A 12,237-nucleotide genomic window follows, 5' to 3' on the forward strand; every position below is an offset into this window, starting at 1 on the left:
GCCATTATTTGCTTTCTTCTGGTCCACTCCATTGATTTGAGTCCCAGTTTCCTTTTCATTGCTATTGGTTTCCTGTGCAATTCCATTCATTTCAATTAGTTTCACCTTCATATGTTTCTCTAATTTGTGGCTATAATCAACCAGTTCTGTGAGGATCCTGATCACCAGCGTTTTAAACTGTGCATCTGAGAGTTTTGCTATTTCTTCATCGCTTAGATTTATAGGCTCTGGGACTCTGAGTTGTTCTTGAGCCATGTTTTGATCTGTTTGTGCCTGTTACATATGAGGAGCAGAGCCTTAGGTGTTCACCAGGGCGGGGCCACCCAGGTTGCTGGTTTGTGATGCTGTATGTGGGGGCGGGGTCAGAGAAGGACAATGGCGGTCCCCTCTGCTGCTTCCTGCCACTGGGACCTGCACTGTCTGTCTCACTGCTTGCTCCTTTACTAGTTTATTTGCACGCTAATGTGTGACCACGGTGAGCCCTCAGTGGGTCTGCCCAGTACTCCACACCTGGGATCCGCCCACGGCTGCCGCCGTGCCTGGGTCAATCCAGTGGATCTTTCCTGCCCGACCCCTCTCTGCTGCTGGCTCTGCCCCTCTTACCGGTTTGGCTGAAGGGTTCGTTGTTGTCAGACTTCTGTATAGTTCAATTTTCTGTGGTTTGGCTGCATTTTTGTTGCTAAAACTTTGTTGTTTTTAAACTTGGTTGTGTGAGAAGGCACAGTGCTTCCACCTATGCCTCCATCTTGCCGGGAGTCAGGATGAGGAGGACTTTGGGCATACCAAATAGTCACACAAATCATTACTTTTTTGAGACTGGATACTTCTACAGTTTAATTGCAAACAATTTTTATAACATTTTTAACCAAATTATATCTTGACAACTTTCCATAGAAAACCCAGGAAAAAAGTGAACTGTTCACTGTGGAAGGCCTTAAATTGCATTATTACATGAGTAGAAGATAACTGAAAAGACTAATGCAACATTAGGTTCAAATCTATAGCTCTTGTAGCTACTTAAAATATGGTTTTTGAAACTAAACATTTCCAGTAAGCATAGAAACAGGTAAAATGAAATTTGCTATGAAAGCCCTTATGTTTTATGTAAAAACTAGGACACATGAGACATGACATTTTATCTACAACTTCTGTTTATTTTACTGATGCTGTAGTTTCAAAATTCATTCACCACCATCATCTTCAGACTCAAGATTCTTCAGCATTTTTGAGCCACCACACAAACTTTTTCATTTGTACAAGGAAAAGACTTTTCCCCTTTGCAACATGTGCATGTTTATACCACTTCAGAATGGGCTCCTTACTCAGGACTTCAGGTTTGTAAAAAAGCACCACTTTTCTGGAAGGTTTTCATGAAATGACTGTTATAGAAATACTCCTGAATCTTTAGCAACAGAATCAGCTCAGACGGACCTTGAGTAGTAAAGGCAGCAAGGAGAGGGCTGTATGGCTTCAAGTGCTTGATGGCTTGCTGTGCAAGAAGCAGGCTCCTTTATTTGTTCCATTTCATGGTGCTCATTACACTGGACCAGACTATTCCAATGACAATGGGTTTAGGGATTTTTTTTATCCCCTAAACATACAAAATTATATCCTTAAATGGATTACCACAGGACATCTGTTCTTGAAGTTCTTTCTGGAGTTCCTATGGTTTGTTGATTCTGAACATATTCTGAAAGCTCTTTTAAGCCCGCCTCACTAAAGTACTTTGTGAATGCTCAATGCTTTGTTTATTGGCAGGAAAATGTTCCATCAGTCTGTTATCCACGCTGACTTTCTGAAGACTTGCAGCTACTGCACTGAATCTTTTTCATTTATCCATGATTTAAAGAGCTTTACAGCAAAGGCTGCTGAAACCTTTAACCAAATTCTCATTATAAAGGCTATTAGGAATGGGTGCATTAAGTGTTCCATTAGCCAGAAGAACACCAGTCAACATAGCCAGCTTGTTCCTTTCCAACTCTGAAAAATCCTTTAAGAATAGCAGCCCTGGCTGGTGTGGCTCACTGGGTTGAGCATTTGCTTGTGAACCACAAGGTTGCTGATTCAATTCCTAGTCAGGGCATGTGTCTGGTTTGTGGACCAGGTCCCTTGCTGGGGGCGTGCAAGTTAAAAAGCATCAATCAACTGATTGATGTTTTTCTCACACATCTATGTTTCTCTTCCTCTCTTGCTCCCTCCCTCTCTCTAAAAGTAAATAAAGAAAATATTTTTTTAAAAAGCCGGATGATGCAGGAGGCAGGTGATGCTGGGAAGTGAAAGAGGCCATGACAGGATGACAGATGAACTCAAGAAGCAGGTGAGCAAGCTGTTGCAGCTGTACAAAGAAGCACAGGCTGAGCTGGAGGATTGCAAGAAAAGGAAGTCTAGGTATGTACTAGCTGACTCTACCCATGAGGCTGAGGCTTGTTGCAGGAGGAACTGACAACGGGTCAGTTCCAGCAGTCGAGGGCATCCAGGGCAGAGGCAGAAGTGGTGCTATCCAAAATAAAGCCTCAGTCCTCAAACCACTGAATGAGTTGACTCAGCTCAAACAGCTGGTGGATGCCCAGAAACAGACCTCTCTCTGCATCACAGAACATGTGCAGGTGGTGAACACGCTGTGGGTGATCATGAGGGGAAGTCAGCTGCCTTAATGAGCACCTTGCCAGCAAGGAGGTGGGGATGGTCAAACTAGAGAAGCACTTGAGGCAGGGAGCCAAGGCCTGCCTGTCAAAAACCCCATCATCTTCAGAAAGTGAAGTGAGTGTGTTGGCATCAAAATGAAAGGAAGAAAGCAGGCCCATTCAATGGTTGCCCAGAATAGAAGGGAGATCTCACAGATGAAAAAGGATCTATGCAGACTCTCTTGAAATCCAAGTAAATGAACTTCTGTAGAAGTCCCAGGTACTCTCCAGGAGTGTTTGCAGAAATGAAGGGATATTTGGAGAACTCTTCAAAACTGGAGGAGATCAAAGACAAGCTGAAGGAGGCCTGGACAGCTGGTTACAGCTTTCCTCAGCAAGCTCCTGCAGGAGGAGTCAGCAACTAGAGGTGCACAGCAGGGCAAAGAGCCCAGAACCAGCTGGCTGAATACAAACCCGCCAGGAGGTCATGTCAGCTCACAGGACACATCTGTGTTCTGTGCAGGGCCAGGTAGATGAAGATTCCAGAAAGTGCTGAAGCCAATTTGTACCATGTGGAAAAACCAGAAGAAGTCGAGTGGATTCCTTGGCAGGACATTGCTCCTTGTTGTTCATCTTTGTGTTAGATCCGGAGTTTTTGGTGATCATCATGGCTCTTGTTCTTATCTGTATCCTAGCCCAGCTTCTTCTCATCCAAAGGCTTCTTTCTGAGGATTGGTCCCAGGAGAAGACTGCTCTTCAGAACTGCTTAGAGACTTTAAAGCAGCAGAGGTGAAGGTGCTGTCACCTTTCCAGATTCCTGAGTGAGAATCAGCCATGCCCAGGAGTCTGGCCCTCTTTGGCGTTGGTGGTGACACCCTCCTCAGTACCCACTAGCTGTGTGGCTTGTCATCACTGAGTGATATGTGGACACCTCCATGTAGCAAATGCTGCTTCAGGTCCTCCACTTTGTTTGTGCCTTTTGGCACAGGCGGGCTCTTTTTGCCTTTCGGTTACTCATCCCCAAACCTGATTTGATTTATATCTCAATTACTCTGGCATTAGTTATGAGGTGCATGCTTAAGACCCTTTATCTTTTTTATTTAAAAAAAATTATTTATTTTTAAAGAGGGGAAGGGAGGCAGAGAGGGAGAGAAACATCAATGTCTGGTTGCCTCTCCAGGGGACCTGGCCCACAATCCAGGCATGTGCCCTGACTGGGAATTGAACTGGCAACCCTTTGGTTTGCAGGCCAGTGCTCAATCCACTGAGCCACACCAGCCAGGGCAAGACCCTTTATTTACCATATCCTGTGGATTTGAAAACTCTAATTCAATCTTTTCCCCTTCTGCTTTATATATCTTATCACCCTGCTTGTTAATCTTAGTTTGATGAACACTGTTAACTAAAATATAAAGCTTAAAAACAAAAGGAAACTGTCCTTAAAAGTTTTTAAGTAAATCATTGATGTATTGCACATTTCCCATGCAGTCTTGCCTCCTGCAGTTATTCAGAAAGCTCAGAAAACCCAAGCATTTGTGCTGCAACAAGGGTCAGAAACTACATGTTTAGCTGATAGAATTGCCTCATAGTACTTAGTCTCAAGTTTTTTTTAAGTGTTTTTTTCTCTGTACAATATTTTATTGGCTCTTAAAGATGTTTTCATGTCTAAACCCTTAAGTAAGTGAAATTTACCCTTAAATAAGTGAGGGTATTATTTTCCCTCAGAGAAAGGAATTGTCTGGTTTTAGAGCAACTGAAGGAGAACCCTGAGAAAGAAGCAATATTTCACAACCAACTGAACTTTCATTGGTTTCTCTTTTCCCTCAGATCTCGTTAGCCTGCAAGACCTGGATCAAGGCCAGATCCAGGCAGCTGGGCTGTCAGTCTCTGTTGTTGGCCTCTGGTTCACTGACAACTGTGGGAGCCTAGAACCTGCACCCTGGAGGCCTATGTTGACTCCCTGGTCTGGTCTCGCAAACACTTCCCTTTGTGCTGCCTTAGTTTCCTACATTGGGAAATGGGGAAATAACAGTGTTTATTTTCATGTGTGGGGCAGGATTAAATGTGTAAATAGACATGAGGTGCTGATATCTATGCCACATTAGTTATTATCATTATTTCTCATTATATATCATTATCATTTATATTATAATATACTACATGTATAATAGTTATACTATTATCTCCTAGTTTACCCATAAGTTTCTTTGTTATGGCTCTTCCCGAGGAGTCCAATACCAGCTTTCTGGGTCTTTGAGCTCTCCTTCACCAAAGTCACACAGTTATATGCATTACTTCATGTTTATTAAGTCTGTATAACTTTATGAGTGTTAATGTACTCTTTAAAGACACATGTCTGGTCTGTGTTTATTTCATGTGTCTGGGAAGGGACGGACTGTGAGGGTCTGTAGAAAGGGAGAGGTGTATCTTGTTGCTTTGACACAGCACTAACAAATTTCCACATCCTTTCCCCAGCTCTATGACTGACAGATTCACAGCAAAGCCTAAAGGTCTGGGAGAGGACGGAACAGGACATTTGGGCCAATGTTCACGGCCGACACTGTTGGGGGAAAATCTGCTATGAACACTTGCCACCCTCTTGAAATGAAGCAGAGCTAAAGTGTGATATCAGGGGAGGGGATAGTGCTTTGGAGTTTCCTGATCATGAAGATTAGGGGTCAGTTTGCTTCTGAAGTGATGTGACTGTGCTGCTCCATGGACCGAGTTACTGAGAGAATAAGTGAACACAGAATGTGGATAATAAGTTAAGCATCAGCACCTTAATTTGTGCAAAGCTTATGGGGGTTGAAATTTCCCCCAACCTGTTGCTCGGTTCTTCCTGACTTCTGGTTTGGGGCACACAGTGGGTGGTGTCTCTTAGAAAAGATCAGTTTTGTAGTTACCAGAGGAAGAAGTGGGAGGTAGGGAATTGGGTGATGCTGGTCAAAGGTACCAAGTTTTAGTTATGAGGTAAGTAAGTGCTAGGGATGGAATGTGTAGCGTGATGACTATAGTTGACACTGCTATATGGTATATTAGAAGGTTGCTAAGAGAGTAAATCCTAATAGTTCTCATCACAAGGAAAAAAAATTTGCATCTATATGATATGATGAGTCTTAATTAAACCTATTGTGCAAATCATTTCAAAATATATGTAAGCACTATGTTGTATACCTTAAACTTACACAGTGCTGAATGTTGATTATATTGCAATAAACTGTAACAAAGAATTTTGTTTATATTTCTATTGCATTGTCTGCCATTCTCTGATTTATTGAATTCCTAAACCAATTTAGCATTTTTAATTAGAATTAAGGAAAGTCTTCAGCAAACTACACTTTTAGAAAAATGTCTTTTCATCAAATAGACATAATTTTATGATTCTAAATGCACTGAGGGTAATTATTTTTATTTTTTAAATTATATTTTATTGACTATGCTATTACAGTTGTCCCAATTTTTACCCCTTTGCCTTCCTCCACCAAGCACCCCTTACTCCTGCAGGCAATCCCCACACCACTCTTCATGTCCATGGATCATGAGTATAAGTTCTTTGGCTACTCCATTTCTTACACTGTACTTTACATCCCCATGGCTATCTATAATTACCTATTTGTACTTCTTATTCCCTCACCTCTTCACCCATTCCCCCACACTACTCTCCCATCTGGCAACCATCAAAATGCTCTCCATATCTATGGCTCTGACTCTGTTCTTCTTGTTTACTTAGTTTGTTTTTTAGATTCAATTGTTGACAGATATGTATTTATTGCCATTTCATTGTTCATAATTGATCTTCCTTTTCTTGAATAAGTCCCTTTAACATTTCATAAAATAATGGTTTGATGATGATGAACTCCTTTAGTTTTTTTCTTGTCTGGGAAGTTCTTAATCTGCTCTTCAGTTCTAAATGATAGCTTTGCTGGATAGAGCAATCTTGGCTGTAGGTCTCTGCTTTTCATGACTTAGAATTTTTCTTGCCAAACCCTTCTAGTCTGCAAGGTTTCCTTTAAGAAATCAGCAGACAATCTTATGGGCATTCCCCCATAGGTAAATAACTTCTTTTCTATTGCTGCTTTTAAGATTCTCTCTTTATCTTTAACCTTTGTCATTTTAATTATGATGTGTCTAGGAGTGGGCCTTTTTGTATCCTTCTTGTTTGGGACTCTGTGCTTCCTGGACTTGCATGTCTATTTCCTTCACCAAATTAGGGAAGTTTTCTTTCATTATATTTTCAAATAGATTTCCAATTTCTTGCTCTTTCTTTTCTTCTTGTGACACCCCTTGATGTGAATGTTGGACCTCTTGAAGTTGTCCCAGTGGCTGCTTGAACTATCTTCATTTTTTGGGGATTCTTTTTTCTTCTTTGTTCTGATTGGTTGTTTTTTTTCTTCCTTATGTTACAAATCATTGATTTGATTCTCGGCTTCATCCACTCTACTGTTGTTTCCCTGTAAATTGTTCTTTATTTCAATTAGTATACCCTTCGTTTCTGACTGGACCTTTTTTTACGCTGTTGAGGTCCTCACTACTTTCTTTGAGCATCCTTATAAACAGTGTTTTGATTCTGCATCTGATAGATTGCTTATTTCTATTTTGTTTAGTTCTTTTACTGGAGTTTTGATCTGTTCTTTCATTTGGGCCATGTTTCTTTGTCTCCTTATTTTGGCAGCCTCCCTATGTTTGTTTCTATGTATTAGATAGAGCTGCTATGGCTCCCTGTCTTGGTAGTTTGGCCTAATGTAGTACATTTCCTGTGGGGTCCAGTGGCACAGGGACACCTCTCACTCAAGCTGGGTACTCAAGATGCACCCTTTGTGTAGGCTGAGTACATCCTCCTCTTGTAGCTGAGCCTTGATTGCTGTTGGCAGATCAATGGGAGGGATTTATCCAGGCCAGTCAGCTGCAAGGACTGGTTGTGACGACTGACTACCAACCTCTGCCCACTTTGGAGGATCAGCTGTGCAGGAGCAGGATGGTGATTCTCCAACATGGTTTATAGCTGTCCACTCGGTGTGCAGGCCCTGGGGCTTCCTGGGTGGTGCAGTCCAAGATCATACCTCATCTGTTTTTGCCTGGGGTCACCCTGCCTGAGCTACAAACCAATCTGAGATGGCTGCCACTTATACTGGGCTCAAAGAATTTTAGGGGAAACTAAGCTGTGAGTCCAGGCTGGCTACTGCTAGTGCCATGCCTGGGACTACTTAGCAAGAGGTATGGGGGACTGGGGGCCTACTGAGGCCAGCTTTTGCTTTTTTGAGAGAATTTAGGAAGTTGTGAAGCAGCCAAGACCAGCCATTCAAATGGAAAAGCCACTGTTAACAGCTGTAAGTTGGCGGGGATGGAGCCTCAGGGGATTTTCAGGGTGGGGAAAACAGTGTTGGCTAGGTTGATGGAGTCTCAGATATGGCACCAACCAGTTGGCTCTGTAGGTCTGTGGAGGGAAGGTTCAGAAAAAGGACAATGGCCTCTGTCCACCTCTCTGTCTGGGAGAGAGCTGTCCCCCAGCTCTTACCTTAATGCCAGACACTTAAGTTTCTCCCTGTATGCCACTGGTACCTTTCAAGTTGCTACTCTGGTGCTGGAGCTCAGAGGAAGTGAGTCTGAGTAAGTCCATGTTGGGTTCTTTAAAAGAAATTGCTTAGGACTCTAGAAGTTTCTTCTACCAACTTCATCCCTGCTGGTTTTTGCAGCTAGACATTATGAGAACTTCTCTTCCTGGTGCTGAAACCCTTGGCTTGGGGTCCTGGGACTCCTTGCATCTGAGATATTCCTTCTGGATTTTTTTTTTGTTTTTTAAAAAAATATATTTTACTGATTATGCCATTACAATTGTTCTATTCCCCCCCTTCATTCCCCTCCACCCTGCACACCCCCTCCCCCACCATTCCCCCCTTTCGTTTATGTCCATGTGTCACAAGTTCTTTAGATTCTATATTTCCCATACTATTCTTGCCCTCCCCCTATCTATTTACTACCTACCATTTATGCTACTTAGTCTCTGTACCTTCTCCCCCTTTCTCCTCCTCCCACTCCCCTGTTGCTAACCCTCCATGTGATCTCCATTTCTATGGTTCACTCCTGATCTAGCTGTCCTCTTAATTTGATTTTGTTTTAGGTGTGATTGTTGATAACTGTGAGTTTGCTGTCCTTTCACTGTTCATCTTTTTTATCTTCTTTTTCTTAGGTAAGTCCCTTTAACATTTCATATAATAAGGGCTTGGTGATGATGAATTCCTTGAACTTGATGTTATCTGAGAAGCACTTTATGTGCCCTTCCATTCTAAATGAAAGCTTTGCCGGATAGAGCAATCTTGGATGTAGGTCTTTGGATTTCATGACTTGGAATACTTCTTTCCAGCCCCTTCTTGCCTGGAAGGTCTCTTTTGAGAAATCTGCTGACAGTCTGATGGGAACTCCTTTGTAGGTGACTGTCCCCTTAGCTTTTGCTGCTTCTAGGATTCTCTCCTTCATTTTAGTCCTGGCTAATGTAATGATGATGTGCCTTGGTGTGTTTCTTCTTGGGTCCAACTTCTTTGGGACTCTCTGAGCTTCCTGGATTTCCTGGAAGTCTATTTCCTTTGCCAGATTGGGGAAATTCTCCTTTATTATTTGTTCAAATAAGTTTTCCACTGGTGGCTGTTCCTCTTCCCCTTCTGGTACCCCTATAATTCAGATGCTAGAGCATTTAAAGATGTCCTGGAGGTTCCTAAGCCTCTCCTCATTTTTTAAAATTCTTGTTTCTTCATCCTTTTCTGTTTGGTCACTTTTTTCTTCCTTCTGGTCCACTCCATTGATTTGAGTCCCAGTTTCCTTTTCATCACTATTGGTTTCCTGTGCATTTCCCTTCATTTCAATTCGTTTAGTCTTCATTTGTTTCTCTAATTTGTGACTAAAATCAACCAATTCTGTGAACATCCCGATCACGAGTGTTTTGAACTGTGCATCTGATAGGCTGGCTATTTCTTGGTCGCTTAGAGCTATTGGCTCTGGGGCTTTGAGCTGTTCTTTAGCCATAATGTTTTGGTCTGTTCGTGCCTGTTACATATGAGGGGCAGAGCCCTAGGTATTCACCAGGGTAGGGCAACTCAGTTGCTGGGTTGTGATGCTGTATGTGGGGGCGGGGTCAGAGAGGGACAATAGTGGTCCCCTCTGCTGCTTCCTGCCACTGGGGCCTGCGAGGTCTGTCTCACCGCTCCCTCCTTTGCCTGGTTTATCTGTGCACAAATGTGTGACCGCGGTCAGCCTGCTGCCTTGCGCCCTCATTGGGCCTGCCCGTCGCGACCCCATGCCTGGGATCTGCCAACTGCTGACAGTGCTTGGGTTGGTCTGGCTGAGTTTTCCTGTGCAACCCCACTTCGCCAGTCACTGGCTCCGCCTGTCTTACCCGTCTGGCTGAACGGTTCGTTGTTGTTGGACTTCCGTATAGTTCAATTTTCTGTGTTTTGGTTGCGTTTTTGTTACTAAAACTTTTTTGTCTTTAAACTTGGTTGTGTGAGGAGGCACAGTGTTTCCACCTATGCCTCCATCTTGGCCGGAAGTCCTGACTTCCCTTTTTTAACTGTGAGGAGAAATCATTCTATTTTGTGCCAGGGAAAGGAATTATCCAGGTGCTAAGATGAAGACCCTACCCCCTAGCAGAGATGAAAGAAAAATTTATTGTGGGTCAGACATCTCTCTGTACAGGATTGGAAATGCTGACTGTCCTGGCATAATCTGTGGAGTGCTCAGTGCTGGCCATGCCCAAAGCCCACTTTATGTATTTAGTTTTAGAGAGAGTGGAAGGGGGAGAGAAAAGGAGGGAAGGGAACAATGATGTGAGAGAGAAACATTGACTGGTTGCCTCTCATATGTGCCCTGACTTGGACTGAACCCACAACCCAAGCAAGTGCCCTGACTTGGAATTCTTCATATTGTTACCCGACCAACTGAGCCACATTGGCTAGGGCTCAAAGCCCACATTAGGTAAAATCATGCCCCATGTTTTTATTCTGCAAGTTATAAAAGCTCTGTGCGACCTGCTTCTGCTCTGTGCGACCAAGCTTCTGCTCTGTGCGACCTCCTTCTCTGACCACAGTATTTTGGGCTGGAGATGGATTTGAGCCAATCCCACCTTGTGTATGCCATTTGAGGGTTTGTCACTTGTGCATGCATGTAGATGGGAGAGTCACCCAACCAGATCTCTGTTGAACAACAAAGTACTCAGAAACTGTAAGACACTTAGAGCTGTCTCTCAAAAAACAACAGGCAGTAATGCTTTGCCACTCCTGCCCGCCAGGAGAGGGTAAGGCCCGAGCTTCAATGTGGAGAGAGGACATTGTGGCTGATCTGTGAGGGTCTGAATAGTAAACCTCCTGCCAAGTTCATCCAGTTCTCCCTGTATCCTCAACTCTAAAAAGGATCAGAGCGTGAAGCAGTGGGCACGGTAGATAGCTGGGACCTGACCATCTGGTCTTTGAGGGAAAGTCCAGAAAGACTCTCTGGATCTATCTCTCAACAATCTCTGAGGGTCCTGGGAGGGAGGGTATGATCTCCAGGGTGAGGCTGCAGAGTGGCATCAGGCTCTGGACATAGGTCCACACATCCCATCTCCTTCCTCAGCACTGTGGGTGGGACTTCACAATGACCCCTCACAGGTGAGAAGGAGCTTCAAGTTTCATTTTCAGTTCTGATAGTGACTGAGGATTGCTGTGACCAATCACAAGGAGGAAGCTGAGGTGGGAAGGGTGTGAAGAGGGTGCGATGGGACACCAGAGCCCCTGCCTAGGCTGATGCCCATGGGCCCTGGGTTCCTGCACTTTGCAGTTGCTGTGTGGTTACCTGACAGAGCTTACTTAGGGGAAATTTTCAGTCCACCCTCAACAATGAGGACTTCATGTACATGAATGAAGATCTACAACTGTGGCTCTGAGGACTGAGTGCACATGGTAAAGGCCACCAGGAAACCTGATGGGTTACTGTACCAAGTGGCTCTCAGATACCTGCAGTGTGGTAAACCAGATGCTGCTTCATGCAGCTACTAGACATTGTGGGCCACAAACTGGACCTCTCCAAAGCTAGATTAGGTTCCTGGAGGCATCCCTACAGGAGAGAAGAGGGGACACATGCCAGCACCCTCCCCCTCTTCTCAACATTTTCTCTGAGGGGGGAATTCTTTACTGGCTACTGAGGTGTCCTGAGGGTGGGAGGACAGGAGGAAACAAATATAGGAAGTTGCATAGGAAAGGACAGCAGGTACCTTCATCCATGGTGATGTATTTGGGGTCAGCCTTCACATGGAAGTCCTTCCCATCCTGGTCCTCTGTGACAAGCAGCATTCTTTGAGATGATGACTTCACCATTGCCAGCCAAGGCTAGGTGGAAGTCACAGCCCCGGAAGGTGAGATCAGGATTCCTGGGGCACCTAACTTACTACTGTCCTGAAGGCATTTCAGAACCTGAATAGATAAGGAAGCCTCCTGTGGCCCTGGGACATTGAGTGGAAAGAGAAGTGAGAGCCAAGGGCCACAAAGGTAGGGATGTGGTGAAGCACCCTTGCATTACAAGGGTCTCTGAAATGCTGTTTTCTAGAGGTAGTTGTGAACCTGCAGGAATTTACACTCAGGCTTCACCC

The 12,237-nt window shown here is 44.0% G+C and overlaps 1 pseudogene; it reads right to left on the reverse strand.

The window, feature by feature from the left end:
* Positions 1 to 1,206: 1,206 nt before the first annotated feature.
* LOC119053739 (eIF5-mimic protein 2-like) lies at positions 1,207 to 11,965 on the reverse strand (annotated as a pseudogene).
* Positions 11,966 to 12,237: the final 272 nt, after the last annotated feature.

This window comes from Artibeus jamaicensis, unplaced genomic scaffold (assembly GCF_021234435.1).
Source record: "Artibeus jamaicensis isolate MK-2021 breed Jamaican fruit bat unplaced genomic scaffold, CSHL_Jam_final contig_469, whole genome shotgun sequence".
Taxonomy (NCBI): Eukaryota; Metazoa; Chordata; class Mammalia; order Chiroptera; family Phyllostomidae; genus Artibeus; species Artibeus jamaicensis.